The following is a 27,847-nucleotide window of genomic DNA, read 5'->3' as shown; positions in this document are numbered from 1 at the left end:
ATCACAACTCTTTAGTTTTTGTTTGCTGAAGAAAAGGAATAAAAATAGGTGGTTATTAAATTGGAGTCTGATGCTACAAGAATTTATTAAGGTACAAGATGTTAAGATATTAAAGGAAGTGACAATGTAATTGCTAACTGTTTGGATGCTGAATTGAATGTATAACTGTATTACTCTGTAGTGAAAAAAAACTCTCTTGTATTGTGTTAGATTCTGAAAAATCCTGTAAGACTCTGTATTAATTCATTTTTACCGATGGTAAAAATCTTTGAAGGAAGGGGGTGTTACGAATGTGCCACAACTCTGAGGGGCCGAAGGGTACAAAGTTGCCCCCTCCTTTTTGAGAATCGCAAGATCGCTATTAATTCGGGTCTGGGACCCAGTAAATGAGAGAGAGACACGCAGAATCCACAAGGTTTGGAATGTGTCCTGGCCTCAGCGAAACGGAACCCCTGATAATGGCCATTGTCTCTTGGAGACGGAATTTTGTATTGAGTACTGTACTATTCATTGAAGCCCCTCAGGGGACGACCAGAGTGGGCTGGTTGAGGGATTGTATCATCCCAACCTGATTGACATCTGAGACCCCGTGAGTAAGGATAAAAGAGGGTCTGGGGAACAACCCCTTTAGACGCACCAGGGGAAATGCTAGAAATCCCGTGACAGCGTTTAATAGCAACAGCCGGTGGGGGCCCGTGTGTGTCCTTCCCTTGCCTGGGATTGGTGGGCTCACCACGGAAGAACGGCTTTAGCTAAAGGAGAGGCCACAAGTGAACGGCCACACCAACGAGACTCCGACAGATCGAAATCATAAAAGGAAAGTCGGCAAGTTTTTCTCCAAATCTCTCTCTCTCTCCAACCATTGCAACCCAGCGGTCCCCAAAGGCTGCAGCCTGCATGAACTGAGTGAACTTTATATTTCCATCGGACAATTCATTATCCCCTAGACAACGATAGAGCTTATTTCTTATTGATTATTATTATACCCGCACTTTTAGATTTAGTATTGATGACGTATATTATCTGTATGTTTGCATTGATATTATTTTTGTGCATTTTTACTAATAAATACTGTTAAAAATCATATCATCAGACTTCAACGGACCTCTCTATCTTTGCTGGTAAGTGACCCAGTTACGGGGTTCGTAACACTATAATACCATGGGCTTGTAGCTTTGTAAGCAGCCTCATGAGTGGCACCTTGTCAAATGCTTTCTGAAAACCCAACTACACAACGTCAACCAATTCTCCTTTGTCTATCCTGCTTGCTATTTCTACAAAGAATTCCAACAGCTTTGTCAGGCAAGATTTTCCCTTGAGGAAACCATGCTGACTACGGCCTATTTTACCATGTGCCTCCAAGTACCCTGAGACCTCATCCTTAATAATCGACTCCCATCCACTGAGGTCAGACTAACTGACCTATAGCATTCTTTCTTCTGCCTCTCTCCCTTCTTGAAGAGTGGAGTGACATTTGCAATATTCCAGTCTTCCAGAACCATTCCAGAATCTAGTGATACTTGAAAGATTATTACTAATGCCTCCACAATCTCTTCAGCCACCTCTTCCAAAGCCCTGGGGTGTACACCATCTGGTCCAAGTGTCTTATCTACCTTCAGACCTTTCAGTTTCCCAAGAACCTTCTCTCTAGTTATGGTAACTTCACACTCTTCGTGACCCCTGACAACTGAAACTTTCACCATATTATCTTCCATAGTGTTGCAAAATACTTTTTCTGTTCATCTGCCATTTTGTTGTCTCCATCACTACCTCTCCAGCATCATTTTCCACTGTCTGATATCCACTGCTGTCTTTCCTTTACACTTCATGTATCTGAAGAAACTTTTGGTATCTTCTTTAATATTATTGGCTAGCTTACTTTTGTATTCCATCTTTACCTTCTTAATGACTTTTTTAGTTGCCTTCTGTTGATATTTGAAAGCCTCCCAATCCTCTAAATTCCCACTAAACTTTACTCTATTATATGCCCTCTCTTTGGCTTTTATGTTGGCTTTGACTTCTCTTGTCAGCTACAGTTGCGTCATCTTTCCTTTAGAACACTTCTTCCCCTTTGGGATGTACATATCCAAATTGCTTCCAGAAATTCCAGCCATTGCTGCTCTGCCATCATCCCTGCCAGTGTTCTTTCCCAATCAATTCTGGCCAGCTCCTATTCTGCATTGGATTCTACTTGGTTCATACTCTGCGTGGAGGTCGGTGACCAGTGGTGCTCTGCAGGGATCTGTTCTGGGACCCTCCTCTTTCTAATTTTTATTGATGACCTGGATGAGGAAGTGGAGGGATGGGTTAGTAAGTTTGCTGATGACAGAAAGATTGGTGGTGTTGTGGATAGTGTGGAGGGTTGTCAGAGGTTACAGCAGGTCATTGATAGGATGCAAAACTGGGCTGAGAAGTGGCAGATGGACTTCAACCCAGATAAGTGTGAGGTGGTTCATTTTAGAAGATCCAATTTGAAGACAGAATATAAATAAATAATAAGACTCTTGGCAGTGTGGAGGATCAGAGGATCTTGGGGTCCGAGTCCGTAGGACAATCAAAGCTGCTGCACAGGTTGACAGTGTTATTAAGAAGACATATGGTGTGTTGGCATTCATCAGCCATGGGATTGAGTTCAAAAGCTGTGAGGTTTATATAGGATCCTGGTCAGACCCCATTTGGAGTACTGTGTTCAGTTCTGGTCACTTCACCACAGGAACGATACAGATACTATAGAGATGGTGCAGAGGGGATTTACAAGGATGTTGCCTGGATTGGGGAGCATGCTTTATGAGAATAGGTTGAGGGAACTTGGCCTTTTCTCCTTGGAGCGACAGATGATGAGAGGTGGTCTGATAGAGGTGTAAAAGATGATGAGAGGCATTGATCATGTGGATGGTCAGAGGCTTTTTCCCAGGGCTGAAATGGCTAACATGAGGGGACATAGTTTTAAGTTGCTTGGAAATAGGTACCACGTGGCTGTCGGGTAAGTTTTTCACACAGGGAGTGGTGGGTGTGTGGAATGCACTGCTGGAGATGGTGGTGGAAGCGGATATAACAGGGTCTTTTAACAGCCTCTTAGACAGGTACATGGAGCTTAGAAAAATAGAGGGCTATGCACTAGAGAAATTCTAGGCAGTTTCTAAAGTAGATAACATGGTCAGCACAACATTGTGGGCCGAAGGGCCTGTAATGTGCTGTAAATTTCTGTCTTCTATGTTAACACCTTTATTTATTCTGGCCAATATTTATTCCTTATTAATTTATTAATTTTATTTTGCTTACTTATTTTTCCTTGTATTCATTGTGAATGCCCACGATTTCAGGATTGTGCATAGTGACATATAAGTACTTTGATAATAACTTTACTCTGTGTTCTGAGAACCTTGCTATCTCCATGTCAGGGTGCTGGCTTGTGGCCTTGCATGCTTTCTCAGCTCTGAAGGTTGTGGTTTCAAACCGGTCCAGCATTGCTCTTCCACCATGCGACCAGCAGATGGCGAGAGGTTCTGCAAAACAGCAAATTACTCAGTATACTTCAGCGATAATATACCTGATTCTGATTCTGAATCGTCAAGAGGCTCCAGAGAACAAAAACTGAGTCAAGTCAGAGAAACACAACAAGTTGTACGTGTCCTCCTCTACCAGATGAAGACTTTGTCGAGCACCTCTACTCCATCCACAAAAAGTGGAAATTCCCAGTGGCCAACAATTTTAATTCCTATCCCCATTCTCATTGAGGATCGAGGAGCATCACCTCATTTTCTGTCTGGTTAGCCTTCAAACCGATGAAGGGTCTTGGCCCAAAACATCAACTGTTTATTCACCTCTGTAGATGCTGCCTGACCTGCTGTGTTCCCCCAGCGTTGTGTGTGTGTTTTGCTCTGGATTTCCAGCATCTGCTGAATCGCATATGTTTCTGTGTGTGTTGTAGATTTTTTTTTAAGTTAGCATGTGTTCCAATGTCAATCTTAGGAGCAGGATTGGGTCAGTCCATGCTTCAAGGGTCCACCGTCCAATCTGGTCACCGCAGCATCACCTCTTGGCATCTAGGGCCAGGATTTAGTCTGTTGTGAGACATGTCCAGAGGTCTGGGCAGAATCTACTTCCAAATTCTGCAGTGGCCCATCCAGTCTTATCCTGTCAGAGATATTTCCTTTGTTCAACATACCTCCCCCACCATCCAGGGCATCTTCAAGAGATGGTGTTACAAGAAGGCTGATCCACCATTAAGGATTCCCATCATTGAGGACCTGCCCTCATCTCATTGCTACCATCAGGGAGGAGGTACAGGAGCCTGAAGACACACACTCAACATTTCAGGAACAGCTTCTTCCCTCCACTGTCAGATTTCTGAATGATCTTTGCACTGTATTGTTGCCACAAAACAACAAATTTTGAATCCTATAAGACAGTGGTGGATCTGAATATTTAGTTGTCATTTTCTTTGCAGTCTAACAGTTAATTAATGTTTATGTTTTGTATAATTGCTCATATCCAGGTAACTTGGGCAGGTGAGGCTTGTCAGCCATGGTTGGCAGATCACAGAAGATGGAAAACTCTGACTGCAGTCCCTTCGGTGCCTTGTGGTATGGACTTTGGGAATAAACCCTGCGGAAAATTCCAGAACCAGAATCGCTATGGCTGCCCGATGCTGAGTTCAACTCTAACTGGCAACTCCTGCAATGCCGCTGGTCCCAAACAATATTATTCTCTGCCAACATGAGGAAATCTGCAGATGCTGGAAATTCAAACAACACACACAAAATGCTGGTGGAACACAGCAGGCCAGGCAGCATCTATAAGGAGAAGCGCTGTCGACGTTTCGGGCCGAGACCCTTCGTCAGGACTAACTGAAAGGAAAGATAGTAAAAGATTTGAAAGTAGGAGAGGGAGGGGAAACGAGAAATGATAGAAGACCGGAGGGGATGGGGTAAAGCTGAGAGCTGGAAAGCTGATTGGCAAGAGGGATACAGAGCAGGAGAAGGGAATGGGTCATGGGACGGGAGGCCTTGGGAGAAAGAAAGGGGGAGGGGAGCACCAGAGGGAGATGGAGAACAGGCAGAGTGATGGGCAGAGAGAGAGAAAAAAAGGAGGGGAAAAAACTAAATATATCAGGGATGGGGTAAGAAAGGTAGTGCCTACAGACTCTCACAGCTACCTGGACTATTCCTCTTCCCACCCTGTCTCTTGCGAAAATGCTATCCCCTTCTCACAATTCCTCCGTGTCCGCCGCATCTGCTCTCAGGATGAGGCTTTTCATTCCAGGATGAAGGAGATGTCTTCCTTTTTTAAACAAAGGGGCTTCCCTTCTTCCACCATCAACTCTGCTCTCAAACGCATCTCTCCCATTTCCTGCACATCTGCCCTCACCCCATCTGCCCGCCACCCCACTCGGGATAGGGTTCCCCTTGTCCTCACCTACCACCCCACCAGCCTCCGGGTCCAACGTATAATTCTCCGTAACTTCTGCCATCTCCAACGGGATCCCACCACCAAGCACATCTCTCCCTCCCCCACTCTTTCTGCTTTCCGCAGGGATTGCTCCCTACGCGACTCCCTTGTCCATTTGTTCCCCCCCCCCATCCCTTCCCACCGATCTCCCTCCTGGCACTTATCCTTGTAAGCGGAACAAGTGCTACACCTGCCCTTACACTTCCTCCCTCACCACCATTCAGGGCCCCAGACAGTCCTTCCAGGTGACACTTCACCTGTAAGTCGGCTGGTGTGGTATACTGCATCCGGTGCTCCCGGTGTGGTCTTTTATATATTGGTGAGAACCGACGCAGACTGGGGGACCATTTCGCTGAACACCTACGCTCTGTCCACCAGAGAAAGCAGGATCTCCCAGTGGCCACACATTTCAATTCTGCGTCCCATTCCCATTCTGATATGTCTATCCATGGCCTCCTCTACTGTCGAGATGAAGCCAAACTCAGGTTGGAGGAACAACACCTTATATTCCGTCTGGGTAGCCTCCAAACTGATGGCATGAACATTGACTTCTCTAACTTCCGTTAATGCCCCTCCTCTCCTTCTTACCCCATCCCTGATATCCGTTTTTCCCTCTTTCTGCTCATCACTCTGTCTGTTCTCCATCTCCCTCTGGTGCTCCCCTCCCCCTTTCTTTCTCCCGAGGCCTCCCGTCCCATGATCCTTTCCCTTCTCCAGCCCTGTAACCCTTTTGCCAATCACCTTTCCAGCTCTCAGCTTCACTCCACCCCCTCCTGTCTTCTCCTATCATTTCCCATTTTCCCTTCTCCCTCCTACTTTCAAATCTCTTTCTATCTTTCCTTTCAGTTAGTCCTGTTGGAGGGTCTCGGCCCGAAACGTCAACAATTCTTCTCCCTATAGATGCTGTCTGGCCTGCTGTGTTCCACCAGCATTTTGTGTATGTTGCTTATTCTCTGCTGTTCCTTTTGATTCATCAGCTGGGCGGTCTGCTGCATGGGCAACAGCTTGCTCTACAGATTGTAGTGTCCTGGCTTGTGTATCATGTTGGTAGCTGGGACACAACATCCATGGTCAACCCCGGCCCCTGACCAACAAAGGGCCTCATACAAGTAACTGCCTATTATGTTTCCTAGTGGTTACAGTATGCGTGCAGCTGTTCAGTGTGTCCCCCTAGTGGTGACAGTGTGTATTTGCAGTTGTTCAGTGTCTCCCCCTAGTGGTGACAGTGTGTATTTGCAGTTGTTCAATGTGACCCCTGGCGGTCACAGTGTGTATATGTAATTGTTCAGTGTGTCCCCTAGTGGTCACAGTGTGTATATGTAATTGTTCAGTGTGTCCCCTAGTGGTCACAGTGTGTATATGTAATTGGTCAGTGTGTCCCCTAGTGGTCACAGTGTGTATATGCAATTGTTCAGTGTGTCCCCTAGTGGTCACAGTGTGTATATGTAATTGTTCAGTGTGTCCCCTAGTGGTCACAGTGTGTATATGTAATTGTTCAGTGTGTCCCCTAGTGGTCACAGTGTGTATATGTAATTGTTCAGTGTGTCCCCTAGTGGTCACCGTGTGTATATGTAATTGTTCAGTGTGTCCCCTAGTGGTCACCGTGTGTATATGTAATTGTTCAGTGTGTCCCCTAGTGGTCACAGTGTGTATATGCAATTGTTCAGTGTGTCCCCTAGTGGTCACTGTGTGTATATGCAATTGTTCATTGTTCATTATATGTAATTGTTCCGTGTGCCCCCTAGTGGTCACAGGAGATACCTGCAGCGTAGAGCCTGTCCTAACGTCTGAAAGTACCTTGGATTAAAAACATCAGATTCCAACAGATTGGAGGATGGAGGCCTGATGTCTGTGAGTCAGAAGTTCAGAAGCAAGCACTGCAGGCCCAGAGATGGCCTGTCTTGGGTTGGGGGTCTCTCTGTATGAGTTAGTGGGTGGGGAAGGTACTTGTTTTGCTGTTGTTGTCTTGTTTGGTTGTTGTTGCTTGTGTTACTCTGCTGGGCGTGAGTGTTGGCGGCAGAACATGTGGCGACACTTGCAGGCTGCTGCCTTGGATTGTGTTGGTTGTAATGCAAATGGCACATTTCACTATAAGTTTCAATGTACATCCGATTAATAAATTACTCTGAATCTGATCCTGAATTTTTGTTCCTCTTCTTAAGCCCATCACTCCAGGCCGCTGACAGCTGCTTGCAGAGTCCCCTGTCCTGGGCCTGTCTTTCAGTCTGTCAAGATGTAGCCAATCAAAGATTTTTTCTCTCCCAGGGACGAGGCCTTTGGAACTTCTGTTGGTGTTTCCATAGCTCTGGGTTTTAATGGGATGAGGTTGCTGGCCCCATGTCCAAGCCAGGCTTGGGGCCATCCATAGCTGAGTTTGAGTTTCTGCTGTTCCTCTATAAACGCCTGCGTTAGCCCTGTCCCTCGTCACCGACACCATTCTCATTCAGTTCCAATTCCCTTTATGGATGTTAAACACATCTGTTTCCTATGCTTGTTTTTTTGCTCTCACACTATCAATCACAAAATCTCAAGGGACCTTTTCACTCTGAGGTGACTCGTAAAACCTGCCGCGTTAATTGTTACCGGATCCGAGACGGTCTGTTCCTTTGTCGTTCCCATGACCAATTGTTCCAGGAAACTTTGGCCAGTGCATTCCATAAATTAATTTTTGTAGTTGCCCTTTCCAACTGGATAATCCCAGCATGAAGATTAAAGACTCCCCTGGGTGCCCTTTTCACAAGCTTCCATTGTGTGATAATTTACACCCTTGTCTGGGGGATGGGGTGGGAACTACTGTTTAGTGTCCTTAAACAACTCCAACCAATATCTTCTTTCTCTAGCTGCCCAAATGGTTTTTGGTTAAAACCTAACCCTAACCCTAACCCTAATGCGAGTCCAGATAGTCACTCCAATGGTACTTCATAGAGAAGCACAAGGCTGTAGATGCTGAAATTTGGAGTAAAAGAGACGATGATCTCATTAGGCCCAGCAGCATCTTAACAGGCTGTGACACTGCGTGGCATAGAAGATGCTCTGCCGCAGACAGAAAGGTTCTACATCAGGCAGTGAAAACAGCCCAACACATTGCCAGCACCAGCCTACCCACCAGCAAGGACACAGATACAGAAAGGTCCAGAAAAGGGCCAGTGACATCATAAAGGATCCCACCCACCCTGCTCCTGGACTGTGTGTCCCACTCCCATCAGGGAGGAGGCTACGTAGCATCCACACCAGGACCACCAGACTCAAAGACCGTTACTTTCCCCAAGCAGTGAGGCTGATCAACACCTCCACCCACTAACCCACCCTCCACACCCCCAACCACCACTACTTTATCATTTCCTGTCAGTCACCTTGTGTACAGACACTCCTGTGCCTAGCGTCACTTTATGGACAGACAATCAATCTATGGATATAAACTTCTTCTTCTTCGTGTGCTTTGCGGGTTACACGCTTGGCTCTCCACATCAAATGATCCCTCGCAGCGTCGATGGTATCTCACACACTTAGATCTGTTAGAACTATATACACAGGGTCCATATATTTAAGTTTCTTTGGAGTTCTGGTGTTGCAGTCCATGTTTCAGAAGCAGACAGCAAGATGGACCAGATGTAGCATTTTAGTAGCCTAAGCCTTGTTGTCATAGAAACGTGTCTGTTGGTAAAAATGAGTTTCATTTTTTGAAAGTTGGTTTTAGCAATGTCAATTCTTCTTTTTATTTCTACTTTACTTCTAGCATCTTGTGATATAAAGCTACCAAGGTCATTAAAGCTGGTCTTTTGTTATATAACCTATCTTATGGATTTATAATTTATTGTGTTTTTTAATTATTATCGTGCTCTGTATCTTATTGGTTTTGGGGTCTGAAATAACAATTACTTATTTATTATTCATAGCGTGGAAAAGACCCTTTTGATTCTTCAAGCCACATCAGCTGAGAATCCAAATTAAACCTTAACCTAATCACGGGACAATGTACAAAGACCGGTTAACCTAGCCGCGACTCTTTGGACTGTGAGAGCCTGGGGAGGACGTAGAGAGCGCTGGGATTGACTCCAAACTCCAGAACGATCCGAGCTGTAATCGTGCTGCACCACTGCGGTCCCCTTTACACCTGCGTGGTCAAAATGACCTTAAACAATCTTGTATCTGTGGGCAGGTAAGTGTTCTGCCGAACGTTGTTGGGGTATTATTTTATCGCCAGAGTGTGTAGCAAAATGTGTGGGCTGCCCCAGCACATCCTTGGCTTGTGTTGGTCGTCAGCACCATCCTCATACCATCCCAATTCCCTTGATTTAAATTATTGAAACCTTTCATCGCAGACATCATGTCCAGTGTGGAGAGAGCTTCCCGAAAAACACTTGTGGGCTGCCCCCAGCACACCCATAGGCTGTGCTGTTTGACACATTTCACCTGTATGTGTCCATAAGACAACAGAGCGGAATTAGGCCATTCACCCCTTCGAGTCTGCTCAATCATGGCTGATATATTATCCCTTCAACCCCATTCTCCTGCTTTCCCCAGTAACCTTTGACACCCTGGCTAATCAAGAACCTATCAACCTCCAATTCAAATTTACCAAATAATTTGGCCTCTGTGGCAATGAATTCCACAGATTCACCATTCTCTGGCTAAACAAATTCCTCCCTCTCTCTGTTCTAAATGGACGTCCCTCTATCCTGAGGCTGTGCCCTCTGGCCCTAGACTCCCCCACAAAGGAAACATTCTCTCCACATCCACTCTATCTAGGCCTTTCAATATTCGATAGGTTTCATGAGATCCCCTCCCTCGTTCTCCCAAGTTCCAGCGAGTACCGGGCCAGTTTCAATGTGCATGTGATGAGTCTGTATGACTGGATCAACATTGGTTTGTCAGACAAATTCGATTTGTCTGCCCAGCTCTGTTGACATCAGCCGCTCTGAGCTGCGTCAGAGAGTAGGGAGCGTGGGACACAGCCGGGTGGTCTCAGGCTGCTCATCGGATAAAACAGCAACTCGTTTTGAAAGGGTAATCTTTCAAACATGCCTTCATGCTCTGACGATGCGTCAAGTGATCCATGCTAATCCTGTGCTGGGTTTAACGTGTCTTGGCCATCTCTCTGAACAGATAATCAGCTTGCTCAGAGGTTTTATACCGGGCATCTGCTCCAACAGCATAGCATGAATTTTATTTATTTATTTAGAGATACAGTGGCCCTAGGAGCCCCCGATTTAACCCTAGCCTAATCACAGGATAATTTACAATCACCAATTAACCTAGTATCTGGTATTCTTTGGGCTGAGGCTGGAAACTGGAGCACCTGGAGGAAACCTACACACCCAGGAGGGAACGTGCAAACTCCTTAACGAAAGTGTCGGGACTGGACTCTGACGTCCAGCGCCCTAGCTGTAATAGCGTCATGCTAACTGCTACACGACTGTGGCGCCTGTTCGTATACTCTTTCATTCTTCATTTGAGAGAGACTGTGTGCTCCTTGGACTCCTGCAGGAAGTCCTAAAGCACCTGTAGATAGTTCAGTAGGACGGAGGTGGACTCGCTGTTAGAATGCACAGCCAGTGTATGACAGAAAACGCAGAGTAATCATTCAGGTGACAACCTGCTGCGGATCTCAGCGGGTACAGCAGTCCTGAAGCAGGCTTTTGACTCAAGACCTTTCCTCCCCCACCCCTCAAGAAGGCAGCATCCATCATTAAGGACCCCCTTCACCCAGGACATGCCCTCTTCTCATTGCTACCAACAGGAAGGAGGTACAGGAGCCTGAAGACACACACTCAATGATTCAGGAACAGCTCCTTCCGCTGCACCATCTGATTACTGAATGGACAATGATCCCATGGACACTACCTCAGTATCTTTTCTGTCTCTCTTTTAGCACTGCTTGTTAATTACTATAACAGAGAGACACGGGAATCTGGAGAAACACAGACTGCTGGAGTAAATATTTCTGATCATAATTTATAGTTTTTATTAGAACGCCTTGCACTGCACTGTTGCTGCATAACAACAAATTTCACAACACATGCTGGTGACATTAAACCTGATTCTGATTCAGGACCTGTTGAGTTCCTCCAGTGAGTTTGTCCAGATTCCAGAGCCTCTCGTGTCTCCAAGGGTTTTTCAGTTCTTGTTTGACAGATAACATCAACGTAACAAAGCCAGGCTCCTTGTGGTCTTTCACAGAGAGATAAAAGTTCCCTTGGAGCTCCTTGACAAGATCAAAGTTCACCAATCTGATCTGGCACCTGTTAAAGTCACCGAGCTGGGTGGGTCTGTCCAGATCCCCCCTACACCCACCCCAGTCCCTCCATCACATCGTTTTTTGTCCTCCTCCACCTCCCTCTATCTGACCCTCACTCACACTCCCCTATCGAAAGTGACTGTTTTTGAGTCTGATGGTCCTGGTGGGGATGCTACGTAGCCTCCTCCCTGATGGGAGTGGGACAAACAGTCCATGATCAGGGTGGGTGGGATCCTTCATGATGTCTCTGGTCTTTTCCAGCACCTTTCTAAATGTACATCCTTGGTGCTGGGTAGGCTGATGCGTTGGGCCGTTTTACTACCCAATGTAGAGCCCCCTTGTCCTCGATTTTCATACCAAACAGTGATGCAGCTCATTGGGATACTCCTTGCTGTGTATCTGTACAGGCCCTTCAGCCCACAATGCTGTGCTGACCTATGTGAACCTACTCCACAATCAATCTAACCCTTCCTTCCCACACAGACTGCCCTGATGGGAGCAACAAGAAGTGGGTGGGTAGTGAGGGTTCCTAGTAAGACATGACCTCTAGAGGACGTCTTCGATGGTGGGGAGGGTTCTCAAAGTTCAAAGTGAAATAAATTTGTTCTCAAAGCACATTTACATCCACAACTCTGAGATTCACTTTTTGCAGGCATCCACAGTAAATGGAAGGAAACACAATAGAATCACTGAAAGACCACACACAAATAACCAATATGCAAAAGACATAAACTGTACAAACACAAAAAGAAGATAATAATAATAATAATAAATATCAAGAACGTGAATCAAAGTGAGTTCTGCTTTTTAAGCTGGTGGTTTCTTCTTGGTTTGAAAATTCTGTCAGATTTTCTTGAAGGAAGAAACCGTTGGTGTTTGCCACCAGCCTGGCACCTGCTTGGCCTGTTTCACATGGTTTATTGAGGATCCCAGCCACTTGCTGAAAATTAATGTTTCAGCATTTCTGGGATTTACCTTCTGATCTGATTATACTCCCAGTAACGACATTTTCCAGTTTTTGCTGTTGCCAAGACATTGCCTTTTCCAAAAACAAATCTGTATGTTTACTCGAACAATATTACACATCAGTGTATAAACTGATCTTTTGGAAATTTCTCAGAATCAGTTTAATATCACTGTCATGTGTTGTTTTGTAGCAGCAGTACAGTGCTAGATATAAATAACTAATAAAATAAGGTGTGCAAAAAGAGAGGAATGGAAGAGTGAGGTGGTGTACGTGGGCTCATTGTCCACTCAGGAATCTGATGGTGGAGGGGAGGAAGCTGCTCCTAAAACATTGAGTGTGTGTCTTCTGTCTCCTGTACCTCCTCCCTGATGGTAGCAATGAGAAGAGGGCATCTCCTGGGTGATGCGGGTCCTTAATGATGGATGCCGCCTTTTTGAGGTGTCACCTTTTGAAGGTATCCTCAGTGCTGAGGAGGCTAATGCTCATGATGGAGCTGGCTAAGTTTACAATTTTCTGATCCTGTGCAGTGGCTGGGACTTATGGCCCTAGGGTGAATCACTGTCAATTATAAACAGCTCACAAACTCCCATCATGCTCTCCTAAACTAAGTCAAAGTAGAAATTTATTATCAACCTATGGATACACTTGGTGGCCACTTATTTAGTTACACCTGTACACCTGCTCGTTACTGCACACATCTAATCAACCAATCATGTGGCAGCAACTCAATGCATAAAAGCGGCAGACATGGTCAAGAGGTTCAGTTGTTGTTCAGACCAAACATCAGAATGGGGAAGAGATGTGCTCTATGTGATTTTGATTATGGAATGATTGTTGGTGCCAGATGGAGTGGTTTGAGTATCTCAGAAACTGCTGATCCCCTGGGATTTTCATGCACAATGTCTCTAGAGTTTATAGAGAATGGTGCGATAAACAAAAACAACATCCAGTGAGTGGCAATTCTGTGGGCAAAAACGCCTTGTTAATGAGAGGTCAGAGGAGAATGGCCAGACTGGTTCAAGCTGACAGGAAGGTGACAGTAACTCAAATAACCACATGTTATAACAGTGGTGTGCAGAACAGCATCTCTGAACACACAACACGTCGAACCTTAAAGTGGATGGGCTACAGCAGCAGAAGATCACAAACATACACTCAGTGGCTACTTTATTAGGTACAGGAGATACTGCCACCATATACTACATTGAGATTTCTTTTCTTGCAGGCATTTACAGAAATATAAAGAAATCCAATAGATCATAGAATTTACAGCACAGTACAGACCAGTCGACCCACAATGCTGTGCTGACCCTTTAGCCTACTCGAAGATCACTGTAACCTTTCCCTCCCACATCTCTGCTCTGCCCATTACACCAATGGCATTTAGGGCAGCAGTGAAGGTCTCCCGTCTCTGGTAGTCTTCATGGCTTCCTTCGTGTGCCAGTAGCTTCTAAGCTTGTCGTGGTTTGGTGGCTTGCATGCCTCAATAACACAGAGAGCTCTGCTGGTCCAAGTCATGCTTTGGCTCTTGGTAGGGTCACCCATACCAAACAGGTCAAAGGCAAAGGCCGGACCAAGAACGGTCAACCGGTCCTCCAGGTTCAGCTCAGGGCTTACAACTGTGAATGGTCAAAAGATAATCGTTACAGAAACAGCAACAAAGAATTCTTCAACATCTGATCGCGACGGTATTCCTCCCACATAACCCTACGTTTTTCAATAGAATTTACAAAATACTGTATGTAAACAAAGACAGACAACCAGAAAACTGTAAATAAAAATAAGAAAATAAGTTATCCAGAGTCTGCAAAGCTGACTTGCTAAGTTCACTTTTCTAAGTGCAATCGAAACACAGAGTCGGGGCATTGAGTTTAGAAGTCAGGAAGATGTTGGTGAGGCTGCACTCGGAGCTGTGGTTAAACTGGAAAGAGTGCAGAGAAGGTTTACAAGGACTCCAGGGCCCGAGTTATAGGGAGAGGCTGGCCAGGCTTATTCCTTGGAATTTATGGGACTAAGGGGTGACATTATAGAGGTGCATAAAATCTTGATGGCATAAATAGAAAGAAAAGTAGAGGATATGGCCTCGTCCATTACAGGTAAAGTCCACCCCAGCACTGAGCACCTCTGTATGGAGAGCTGTTGCAGGAAAGCAGCATCCATCATCAAAGATCCCCCCCCCCCACCCCACCACCCAGGCCATGCTCTCTTCTCACTGCTGTCATCAGGACCCCCACCACCCAGGCCATGCTCTCTTCTCACTGCTGTCATCAGGGACCCCCACCACCCAGGCCATGCTCTCTTCTCACTGCTGTCATCAGGGACCCCCACCACCCAGGCCATGCTCTCTTCTCACTGCTGTCATCAGGGACCCCCACCACCCAGGCCATGCTCTCTTCTCACTGCTGTCATCAGGGACCCCACCACCCAGGCCATGCTCTCTTCTCACTGCTGTTATCAGGGACCCCCACCACCCAGGCCATGCTCTCTTCTCACTGTTGTCATCAGGGACCCCCACCACCCAGGCCATGCTCTCTTCTCACTGCTGTCATCAGGGACCCCCACCACCCAGGCCATGCTCTCTTCTCACTGCTGTCATGAGGAACCCCACCACCCAGGCCATGCTCTCCTCTCACTGCTGTCATCAGAAAGGCGGTAGGGGAGCCTCAGGACTCACAACAGCAGGTTCAGGAACAGTTATTACCCCTCAAACATCAGATTCTTGAACCAGAGGGGATAACTTCACTCATCCCAACACTGAGCTCTTCCCACAGCCTATGGACTGACTTTCAAGGACTCTTTATCTCATGTTCTCGATACTTATTGCTTATTTTTTTACATAAGAACATAAGGAATAGGAGCAGGAGTAGGCCATCCAGCCCATCGAGCCTGCCCTGCCATTCAATAAGATCATGGCTGATCCGTCCGTAAACTCAGCTCCATCTACCTGCCTTTTCCCCATAACCCTTAATTCCCTTACTATGTAAAAACCTATCTAACTGTTTCTTAAATATATTTAGTGAAGAAGCCTTAAGTGCTTCCCTGGGCAGAGAATTCCACAATTTCACCACCCTCTGGGAAAAAACTGTTTCTCCTCATCTCCGTCCTAAATCTTCTCCCCTGAATCTTGAGGCAATGTCCCCTAGTTCTAGTCTCACCTACCAATGGAAACAACTGACCGAATACGATCTTATCTATCCCTTTCAAAATTTTGTATGTTTCTATAAGATCCCATCTCGTTCTTCTGAACTCCAGAGAATATAGTCCTAGGCAACTCAATCTCTCCTCATAGGTTAACCCTTTGATCCCTGGAATCAACCTGGTGAACCTCTTCTGCACTGCCTCCAAAGCCAGTATATCCTTCCTCAAGTGTGGAGACCAGAACTGCACACAGTACTCCAGGTGCGGCCTCACCTTACCCTGTATAGTTGCAGCAAAACCTCCCTGCTCTTGAATTCAATCTGTCTAGCAATGAAGGCCAACATTCCGTTTGCCTTCTTAATAACCTGTTGTACCTGCAAGTCAAATTTTTGCAATTCATGAGCAAGCACTCCCAAGTCCCTCTGCACAACAGCATGCTGCAATCTTTCACCATTTAAATAATAATCTGTTATTCTATTATTCCTTCCAAAGTGGATGATCTCACATTTACCAATGTTATATTCCATCTGCCAGACCTTGGCCCACTCATTTAACCTATCTATATCCCTCTGCAGACTCTCCACATCCTCTGTACAATTTGCTTTTCCACTCAGTTTAGTGTCATCAGCAATTTTTTATTGTTATTTATTTTTTTCTTAGCTCGAGCACACTCATTTCTCAATTGCTAGGAACTGTTGGACTATTCTAGTGGTCTTTAGTATTGTGACTTCCTGAAGATTTACATAAATATTGCCGTGTGGGTCTGATTGTTTAATGTTGCTGTGTAGTAACTTTGGGGTGATACCCGTTGCAGATATTACGATCGGGACAATAGTTCATGTTGCATAGTCTTTCAATTTCCACTTTTAATTCAGCATATTTCCATTGTTTTTCACTTATTGATTTCTGTATGTTATGTGTGTTTGGAATGACTATATAACCATATAACAATTACAGCATGGAAACAGGCCATCTCAGCCCTTCTAGTCCGTGCCGAACACTTACTCTCACCTAGTCCCACCTACCTGCACTCAGCCCATAAACCTCCATTCCTTTCCTGTCCATATACCTATCCAATTTTACTTTAAATGACAATATCTAACCTGCCTCTACCACTTCTACTGGAAGCTCGATCCACACAGCCACCACTCCCTGAGTAAAGAAATTCTCCCCCATGTTACCCTTAAATTTTTGCCCCCTAACTCTCAACTCATGTCCTCTTGTTTGAATCTCCCCTACTCTCAATGGAAAAAGCCTATCCACGTCAACTCTATCTATCTCCCTCATAATTTTAAATACCTCTATCAAATCCCCCCTCAACCTTCTACATTCCAAAGAATAAAGACCTAACTTGTTCAACCTTTCTCTGTAACTTAGGTGCTGAAACCCAGGTAACATTCTAGTAAATCTCCTCTGTACTCTCTCTATTTTGTTGACATCTTTCCTATAAATCGGTGACCAGAACTGTTCACAATATTCCAAATTTGCCCTCAACAATGCCTTGTACAATTTTAACATTACATCCCAACTCCTATACTCAATGCTCTGATTTATAAAGGCCAGCATACCAAAAGCTTTCTTCATCACCCTATCCACATGAGATTCCACCTTCAGGGTACTATGCATCATTATTCCTAGATCACTCTGTTCTACTGCATTCTTCAGTGCTCTACCATTTACCACGTATGTCCTATTTTGATTAGTCCTACCAAAATGTAGCACCTCACAGTTATATCTATTAAGTAAGTTGTTCTTGCTTGTTTGTCCTGGGAATATTATATCCGGCCAGTTATTATGGATTGTCCTATCCGGAATAATGAATCAGTCATAATATAATCTCCAGGATTCTGACTCTAAAACGGGACCAGGCTTGTGTTTATAGTGAGGTATGGTGGCTCTTACGAGCTTGTATTTTAAAGTAAGATTTTGGTGAATGATATTTGCCGCTTGATTGTGCTTGTGTGAGTTAAACTGCTGCAGGATCCCGTAATGTGTTGGGTTGTTTCTGGTTTCTCTTGGCATTTTCTATATTTATCATCTTGAATTTGTTGATCTTTTATTGTGCATTGTTGAATATTTTTGTGTTAACCACCTGGTTTTGTATTGCCTCTGGGAATTGGTCTCCGACTCTGGGCTATAATAATAATAATGATGATGAAGAGGAATAACATTAAAATTTACACAAGCGTCAGATAAAATTTGTAAGGATATATCTTCATCAGCGAAACAGGATTCAGCACTCCACAGACGATTCTGATAAGCAGTACACACCCCCAAACTTAAACGAGAGCACAACCCAGGAAAATGAAGAAATTATCACTGCACAAGGAAAAGTTAACCAGTAGTAGAGTGTGACCCTCCATGGAAGACATCCCCACAATCTGAGCAGACTTGATGTTAACACGGAGTGTCGAACTCCCGGCTCAGAGCTGGAGACCTCTTCCCAGAAACTGAGGGGTTCCTTGTGTCCATACAGGACCACAGAAAAAAATATTAGAGTGACTATTGCCAAGTATATTGCAGGTACATAATCAAAGAAGCAGGGATCTACATATTGGGTGGTGGTAGACACAGATACATTAGCGGCTTTTAAGAGATGCTTGCATAGGCACGTCAATGTGATGAAAATGGAAGGATTTACCTACCATCCATCGGGACATTTATCAGGAGCGCTGCGTACACAGGGCACTTTGTATTAGTAAGGATCCCAGCCATCCATCCAGCATCCTCTTTGACTTTTTACCATCAGGCAGGAGACTCCGATGCATAAAAACAAGAACGGTCAGGGTGAGAAGCCCCAGGCCACTGGGCTTCTGAACTCTCTGCCGCATCATACTCGAAGTATCCCAGGTTAATTTGTTCTGAACCTTATAATATTGAATATTAATGCATTTTTGTTTGTTATTTATGAGTGATTCATCTGTAAATTTTATCCCTACCTTCATAAGTTTTCACATGTTATGTGTTTTATGTGCTCTACACCCTGACTGGAGAAACATTGTCTCGTTTCTATATTCGGTACAGACACATCTGTAGTTAAATGACAATAAACTTGATTTGGCCATTATGTGGGCAGAAGGGATTAGTTAGGTTGTCCATTTGATGACTAATTTAATTGGATTGGTACAACATTGTGGGCCAAAGGGCCTGATACTGTGCTGTACTACGTTCTGACCACGACAACAGTGCTGCCCAGGTTTATGCCGAGAGGGAAAGACTGAAAAGCGACCCGGGGTTCAGTTTTTCACACAAATAGTGATCCCTATATGGAACAAGTTGCCGGGGAAGTGTCATAAACCTGAGAGAATCTGCAGATGCTGGAAATCCAAAGCAACACACACAAAATGCTGGAGAAACGCAAACCTAGGGTCCTGCTAAAGGGTCTCAGCCTGAAACATTGACAATACTCTTTTCCATCGATGCTGCCTGGCCTGCCGGATTCCTCCAGCATTTTGTGTGTCTTGCCAGAGGAAGTGGTTGATTTGGCAACAATAACAACATGTAAAAAAAGTTTTGGACAAGTACATGGGTAGGAAAGGTTTAGAGGGATATGCATCAAGTGTAGGCAAATGGGATGAGCTTGGATGGGCAACTGAGTCAGTATGGACCAGTTGGGTTGGAGGACCCTTCCCCATGCTGTTCCATGACCTGTACTCATTGTCTAAATACATACAGTACATGGAACCATCTGCAACCCTGAGATCCATTCTGTTGCGGGCATTCGCAGTAGAAGCACAATAGAATCATTGGAAGGCAGAATCCAACAGTCAAAGAACCAGTGTGCAAAAGACAACAAACTGCAAATACAAAAGAGAGAATAAATAAATCAGCAATAAATATCCAGAACATGAGATGAAGAGTGCTTGAAATGAACCCACAGGTTGTGGGAACAGTTCAGTGATGGGGTTCTGCTGGGGCTACACTAGCGCGTGATGAGGAAATGCTACGTCCTTGTTCTTGCAGAAACATGGTTCCAGGACAACATCAATCACGAGGAAATCTGGAGATGCTGGAAATTCAAGCAACACACACAAAATGCTGGTGGAACACCGCAGGCCAAGCAGCATCTGTAGGGAGAAGCATTGTCAACGTTTTGGGCCGAGACCCTTTGTCAGGACTCACTGAAAGAGTCTTTCACTCAGTCCTGACGAAGGGTCTCGGCCTGAAATGTCGACAATGCTTCTCCCTACAGATGCTGCTTGGCCTGCTGCGTTCCACCAGCATTATGTGAGTCATACACCATTAATCTACAGAACATGACACCCAGGGACACGGAGAGCCTGCAAGCAGTGCGGCCGGGGAGGGTCCAGAGGAAGTTCACCAGAATCATTCCAGAAATGAAAGGATTCATGTACGAGAAATGTTTGATAGCTCTAGGCCTGTACTCAATGGAGAATAGAAGAATGAGAGGGGATCTCATTGATATCTATTGAATATTGAAAGGCTGGGATAGAGTTCGACCTCCATAGACTAGCGGGGCACTGTCTACGCCACCCTGAGCTACCTGCCAGGCTAATCATCACATGGGAGCCCAAGCACGGGAGGATGAACCCTGGGCGCCCTCCCAAGACTATGGTCAACAGGCTCCTAGAAGATAGTGGCGCGGCTATTGTAGATGAGCTGAACACACTGATGAGGGAGAGAGGAGTGGAGAGTCCATCATCGTGCCCGACGCCGGCCCCCTAGGCCTGAATGGACTTAAGAAAGAAAGAAGGGATAGAGTGGACGTGGAGAAGATGTTTCTGAGGTGGGGGAGTTTAGGTCCGGAGGGCACAGCCTCGGAATAGATCAGGGCTCCTAACCTTCTTTCTGCCATGGACCAATACTATTAAGCAAGGGGTCCATGGACCCCAGGTTGGGAACTCCAGGGATAGAGGGACGTCCTTTTAGAACGAGATGAGGTGGAATATATTTAGCCAGAGTGTGGTGAATCCCTGGATTCGTCGCCACAGACGGTGTGGAGGCCAAGTCATCAGATATACTTAAAGCGGAGGTTGACAGGTCCTTGATTAGTCAGGGTGTCAAAGATTTCGGGGAGAAGGCAGGAGAATGGGGTTGAGAGGGATCGTAAGTCAGCCGGGATGGAATAGCGAAGCAGGTGATGGCCGAATGGCCGGCTTCTGTTCCTTTGTCTTGTTTCCTCATTAGCGGCGGCGGCTCCCCGGTCTCAGTCCAAGCGGGGGTTGTCCCCGAAGGGAGAGTTTCAGCGTGGGGAGTCAGCCGGACAGCTGAATGAAAACGGCGAAGAGGTGTTTGTTGTGAAACGGGTTTGTATTTGGAGGGCTGGTGAAGTGAAACTCCTTAACGATTCTCGCTACCGTGTGATTGGCCATCGGCAGCCGGATCAGACCAACCCCAGCGAGCACAGATGGGAGGAACCGGGCGACCAGCCTCTTGTTTGTGCGAGCTGGAGAACCGACTGTCGTTAGCACAGGAACGTGTTAACTCCCTCAATCCGAGCGAGGAGACTCTTCACAGGGACCCCAGCCTTCGGATGGACCCCCGTGGTTCTGTAAGTATGGACACAACCCTCTGCCGACAAGTGTCAGCCAAGTTCTCTGGCCGTGCCAAGTGCTAATGCTTTACTGGTGAGGGAGCGCGGAGTTTTGGAGTTTCCGGGTTGTGTCGGGTGTCTCTGTCACTCTGTGGTGTGCGGGCTTCGTTTTACCATTTGAAGTGTTGCCGTTTAATGATTAACCCTCACTCACAGTAACAAGCAACTCAGCACAACTATTTGTGTGTGCGGCTATTAATAAAATAGAGCCGTGTGGTCTTTTCCAAACAGTGCGTGAGAGAGGGAGAGGGAGGAAAGGCAGGGGAGAGGCGGGAGTGGGGGGGGGGTGGGGGTGAGGGCAAGAGAGGGTGTGGGGGGGGAGGATGGCAGGGGGAGTTGCGGGGGGAGGGAGGTAGGGGTGAAAGGGAGAGGTGTAAGAAGGGGTGAGGAGGTGAGGGGATGGGAGGGAGGGGGTGAGAGGGAGAGGTGTGAGAAGGGGTGAGGGAGTAACAAGAGGGAGGAGGTGAGGGGATGGGAAGGAGGGGGTGAGAGGGAGAAGTGTGAGAAGGGGTGAGGGAGTAACGAGAGGGAGGAGGTGAGGGGATGGGAGGGAGGTAGGAGGTTACAACTCCTCCCTCGGAGTGTCAGACACCCTGAGCCAATAGGCTGGTCCTGGACTTATTTCCACTTGGCATGATTAACTTATTATTATTTAATTATTTACGGTTTTATATTGCTATATTTCTGCACTATTCTTGGTTGGTGTGGCTGTAACGAAACCCAATTTCCCTCGGGATCAATAAAGTATGTCTGTCTGTCTGTAGGGGGGAGAGAGAGATTTTGGGAGGCAGAGGGGAGGGAAGAGAAGAAAGGAGATAAAAAAGAAAAGGAGGGATGAAGGGGCAGTAGTCGCTGTAACAGAAATGGTGCAAATTAAAGGAGGAATCTGGGTTTCTGTAGCACCTGCCTCATCCCGTTCGAGCATGCCAAGGTACTTTGCAATCGACACGTTTACAGCGAGGCTCCCAACGAGAGTGAAGTGACGGGGTAGCCCGGCTTGGTGGTCTGTGAGTGGGCTTTTGAAGGACAGTTCACCATCCCGTGGATAACAGATGGCTGTGACGTTTTGCTGAGGGGTTTCTGGCAGTTTCTCTGTGTTTGGTGATGCTGCGGAGATAGTAGCCAGGAAGACCCTCAGGCGATGGGTGGTTCCACTTCGCCAGTCCACACTCGTGTGCCCCTTCACCGGAGAGAGATCGCAGTGGGCTGTGTTAGAATCAGAATCAGGTTTCATGTTACCAGCATGTGTCGTGAAGTTTGCTGGTTTGTGGCGGCAGTACACTGCAATACATAATTTAAGAAATATATATTAAAGTATTAAATTAATGAGTAAAATCATGAGGTAGTGTTGATGGGTTCATTGTCCATTCAGAAATCTGATGGCGGAGGGGAGGAAGCTGTTCCTGAATCACTGAGTGTGTGTCTTTAGGCTCCTGTACTTCCCCCTGATGGTAGCAATGAGGAGAGGGTATGTCCTGGGCGATGGGGTCCTTAATGATGGACGCTGCCTTTTTGAGGCATCGCCTTTTGAAGGTGTCCTTGATGCTGGAGAGGCTAGTGCCCATGATGGAGCTGGCTGAGTTTACAACTTTCTAAAGCTTTTTTCCAATCGTGTGCAGTGGCCCCTCCATACCAGACGATGATGAAACCAATTAGAATGCTCTCCATGGTTCATCTGTAGAAATCTGCTAGAATCTGGTGACATATCAATTCTCCACAAACTCCTAATGAAATCCAGTCACTGTTGAGCCACCTTTGTAATTGCATCAATATGCTGGGCCCAGGATAGATCTTCAGAGATTGCTCATTCTTTCCACTCCTGATCCCTCGTTGAGGACTGGTGTATATAGCCGTGACTTCCCCTTCCTGAAGTCCCCAAAGAACAAAACCTAACCAGAGGATGCTTAAAAGAAATTTTGAATTTGTAGTGTTCCCTGGGGTGGGAATGTCAAATAGCAGAGAGCGTAGGAATAAGGTAAGAAGGGAAAAGTTTGAGGGAGATATGACGGCCAAGATTTTTTTAATACACAGAATGGTGGAACTCCATCATGGACGGTTCTAAACCTGATTTTGAAAGGAGGGTTGGGCATGGGACCAGCAACCCCCATCCTGTCAAAACCCAGAGCTACAGAAACACCAGCAGAAGCTCCACAGACCTCATCCCTGGGTGGGAAAGGATCTTTGTCTAGAAGATGGACAAAGCTGTATACCTTCTATTGGCCCAGGATGTAGGACTCTGGCGAGTAGGAGGGATGGCTTCAGAAGAAGAAAGTGTGGGTGCCTGGAACGTGGTAACAATGTTCATAGATAAGTGAGCCGACGGAGAATGGTGCTGGCCATGTGGGCTGCTTTGGAGATCAGCCTTTGTCCAGCTGCTTTAGAGAGTCAGACCTTCAGAATGCTACAAGGTTCTTTAGTTATAGAGTTGTTGAACTGCAGTGATTAGGGTTGTGCCTGATGAAAGGTCTCAACTGGAAACATCAACTGTTTGTTCCCGTCATAGTTGCTGCCTGACCTGCTGAGTTCCTCCAGTATTTTGTGTGAGCTGGTCTGGATTTCCAGCATCGGCAGAATCTCCTGTGTTAGGGTTGTACTGGTCGAAGGGAGGTAGCTCTTCCTGAGCCTGGTGGTGTGGGACTTCAGGCTTCTGGAGCGTGGTGAAATCCCTGATGGACGTTGGCTCTTCCTGAGCCTGGTGGTGTGGGACTTCAGGCTTCTGGAGCGTGGTGAAATCCCTGATGGACATTGGCTCTTCCTGAGCCTGGTGGTATGGGACTTCAGGCTTCTGGAGCGTGGTGAAATCCCTGATGGACATTGGCTCTTCCTGAGCCTGGTGGTGTGGGACTTCAGGCTTCTGGAGCGTGGTGAAATCCCTGATGGACGTTGGCTCTTCCTGAGCCTGGTGGTGTGGGACTTCAGGCTTCTGGAGCGTGGTGAAATCCCTGATGGACGTTGGCTCTTCCTGAGCCTGGTGGTGTGGGACTTCAGGCTTCTGGAGCGTGGTGAAATGCCTGATGGACGTTGGCTCTTCCTGAGCCTGGTGGTGTGGGACTTCAGGCTTCTGGAGCGTGGTGAAATCCCTGATGGACGTTGGCTCTTCCTGAGCCTGGTGGTGTGGGACTTCAGGCTTCTGGAGCGTGGTGAAATCCCTGATGGACATTGCCTTCCTGAGCCTGGTGGTGTGGGACTTCAGGCTTCTGAGCTAGCTGAGCAAAGGGCGCTGAGTAGGCTACGGTCAATTATGGAAAACTCTGAACATCCTCTACATAGCACCATCCTGAGACAGAGAAGCAGTTTCAGCGACAGGTTACTATCGATGCAATGCTCCTCAGACAGGATGAAGAGGTCAATACTCCCCAATGCCATTAGGCTTTACAATTCTACCGCCAGGACTTAAGAACTTTTTAAAGCTATTATTAATGCTTTTTGAGATGGTGATTTAGATGCATATCATATTTTTTTTACTGAGTTAAGTATTGTATGTAATTAGTTTTGCTACAACAAGTGTATGGGACATTGGAAAAAAGTTGAATTTCCCCATGGGGATGAATAAAGTATCTATCTATCTATCTATCTATCTATCTATCTATCTGGAGCGTGGTGAAATCCCTGATGGACGTTAGCTCTTCCTGAGCCTGGTAGTGTGGGACTTCAGGCTTCTGGAGCGTGGTGAAATCCCTGATGGATGTTGGCTCTTCCTGAGCCTGGTGGTGTGGGACTTCAGGCTTCTGGAGCGTGGTGAAATGCCTGATGGACGTTGGCTCTTCCTGAGCCTGGTGGTGTGGGACTTCAGGCTTCTGGAGCGTGGTGAAATCCCTGATGGACGTTGCCTTCCTGAGATAGAGTCTCTTGCTGATGCTGCTTGAAGTAAACTGGTTATATTGTCACATAGGGTACATTGTCACATCAACTGAGGTCCAGTAAAAAACTTGTCCTGCATACTGTTCACACAGATCAATTCATTACAGCAATGTACAAGGGGAAATTACCGTACTTTGTTATCAAAGTACGTATCCAGAATGCAATCTTGAGGTTCAGCTTCTTGCAGACATTGCAAAACGTGGGTCCAAATCCATAGGACACTCAAAGCAGCTGTACAGGTTGACTCTGTGGTTAAGAAGGCGTATGGTGTATTGGCCTTCATCGATCGTGGGATTGAGTTTAGGAGCCGAGAGGTAATGTTGCAGCTATATAGGACCCTGGTCAGACCCCACGTGGAGTACTGTGTTCAGTTCTGGTCACCTCACTACAGGAAGGATGTGGAAGCCATAGAAAGGGTGCAGAGGAGATTTACAAGGATGTTGCCTGGATTGGGGAGCATGCCTTATGACAATAGGTTGAGTGAACTCAGCCTTTTCTCCTTGGAGTGAAGGAGGATGAGAGGTGACCTGATAGAGGTGTATAAGATGATGAGGGACATTGATCGTGTGGATAGTCAGAGGCTTTTTCCCAGGACTGAAATGGTTGCCACAAGAGGACACGAGTTTAAGGTGCTGGGGAGTACGGAGATAATATCAGGGTAAGTTTTTTATGCAAGAGAGTGGTGAGTGTGTGGAATGGGCTGCCGGCAATGGTGGTGGAGGCGGATACAATAGGGTCTTTTAAGAGACTTTTGGATAGGTACATGGAGCTTAGAAAATAGAGGGCTATAGGTAAGCCTAGTAATTTCTAAGTTGTGTTTGGCACAACTTTGTGGGCCGAAGGGCCTGTATTGTGCTGTAGGTTTTCTATGTTTCTATGTAACAAAGAAACACGACAGGACCCATTAAAGAAAACGCTCGCACAACGAAGACACAATGTATGAAAAAAAAGAACAAATCGTGCAACTGCAGAGACCCCAAAAGCGAGTCCATAGCCACTGAGCTGCTGAGGGGTGCAGGTCACAGCCACGGGATCAGTTCCCCCACAGTGCCAGTGGGTGCAGGTCACAGCCATGGGATCGGTTCCCCCACAGTGCCAGTGGGTGCAGGTCCCAGCCACAGGATCAGTTCCCACAGTGCCAGTGGGTGCAGGTCACAGCCACGGGATCGGTTCCCCCACAGTGCCAGTGGGTGCAGGTCCCAGCCACAGGATCGGTTCCCACAGTGCCAGTGGGTGCAGGTCCCAGCCACAGGATCGGTTCCCACAGTGCCAGTGGGTGCAGGTCACAGCCACGGGATCGGTTCCCCCACAGTGCCAGTGGGTGCAGGTCACAGCAATGGAATCAGTTCCCCCACAGTGCCAGTGGGTGCAGGTCCCAGCCACAGGATCGGTTCCCACAGTGCCAGTGGGTGCAGGCCGCGGCTACGGGATCAGTTCCCCCACAGTGCCAGTGGGTGCAGGTCACAGCCACGGGATCAGTTCCCCCACAGTGCCAGTGGGTGCAGGTCACAGCAATGGAATCAGTTCCCCCACAGTGCCAGTGGGTACAGGCCGTGGCTACGGGATCAGTTCCCCCACAGTGCCAGTGGGTGAAGGTCACAGCCACGGGATCGGTTCCCCACAGTGCCAGTGGGTGCAGGTCACAGGCATGGGATTGGTTCCCCCACAGTGAAAGTGGGTGCAGGTCCCAGCCACAGGATCGGTTCCCCCACAGTGCCAGTGGGTGCAGGTCACAGCCACGGAATCAGTTCCCCCACAGTGCCAGTGGGTGCAGGTCACAGCAATGGAATCAGTTCCCCCACAGTGCCAGTGGGTGCAGGTCACAGCAATGGAATCAGTTCCCCACAGTGCCAGTGGGTGCAGGTCACAGCAATTGAATCAGTTCCCCCACAGTGCCAGTGGGTGCAGGTCACAGCAATGGAATCAGTTCCCCCACAGTGCCAGTTGGTGCAGGCCACAGCAATGGAATCAGTTCCCCCACAGTGCCAGTGGGTGCAGGCCACAGCCACAGAATCAGTTCCCCCACAGTGCCAGTGGGTGCAGGCCACAGCCACAGAATCAGTTCCTCCACAGTGCCAGTGGGTGCAGGCCACAGCCACAGAATCAGTTCCCCCACAGTGCCAGTGGGTGCAGGCCACAGCCACAGAATCAGTTCCCCCACAGTGCTAGTGGGTGCAGGCCACAGCCACAGAATCAGTTCCCCCACAGTGCCAGTGGGTGCAGGCCACAGCCACAGAATCAGTTCCTCCACAGTGCCAGTGGGTGCAGGCCACAGCCACAGAATCAGTTCCCCCACAGTGCCAGTGGGTGCAGGCCACAGCCACAGAATCAGTTCCCCCACAGTGCCAGTGGGTGCAGGCCACAGCCAGGGGATCAGTTCCCCCACAGTGCGAGTGGGTGCAGGCCACAGCCACGGGATCAGTTCCCCCACAGTGCGAGTGGGTGCAGGCCACAGCCACGGGATCGGTTCCCCACAGTGCCAGTGGGTGCAGGTCACAGCCACAGAATCAGTTCCCCCACAGTGCCAGTGGGTGCAGGCCACAGCCACAGAATCAGTTCCCCCACAGTGCTAGTGGGTGCAGGCCACAGCAATGGAATCAGTTCCCCCACAGTGCCAGTGGGTGCAGGCCACAGCCAC

The 27,847-nt window shown here is 47.2% G+C and overlaps 1 protein-coding gene across 12 annotated transcripts in view; it reads left to right on the top strand.

The window, feature by feature from the left end:
• Window positions 1–21,154: 21,154 nt before the first annotated feature.
• The window catches only part of LOC140729753 (F-actin-monooxygenase MICAL2-like), a 261,577-nt gene continuing 254,884 nt past the window's right edge, over window positions 21,155–27,847 (top strand). For all 12 annotated transcript variants that reach the window (XM_073049926.1, XM_073049935.1, XM_073049934.1 and 9 more), the window contains exon 1: window positions 21,155–21,306. The gene's annotated coding sequence lies outside the window, so the exon portion shown is untranslated. The remainder of the gene's footprint in view (window positions 21,307–27,847) is intronic.

The sequence above is a fragment of the Hemitrygon akajei genome, chromosome 6 (assembly GCF_048418815.1).
Source record: "Hemitrygon akajei chromosome 6, sHemAka1.3, whole genome shotgun sequence".
In the NCBI taxonomy this organism is placed as follows: domain Eukaryota; kingdom Metazoa; phylum Chordata; class Chondrichthyes; order Myliobatiformes; family Dasyatidae; genus Hemitrygon; species Hemitrygon akajei.
Note: the sequence above shows the minus strand (reverse complement) of the source record. Positions and strands in the feature narration are given on the sequence as shown.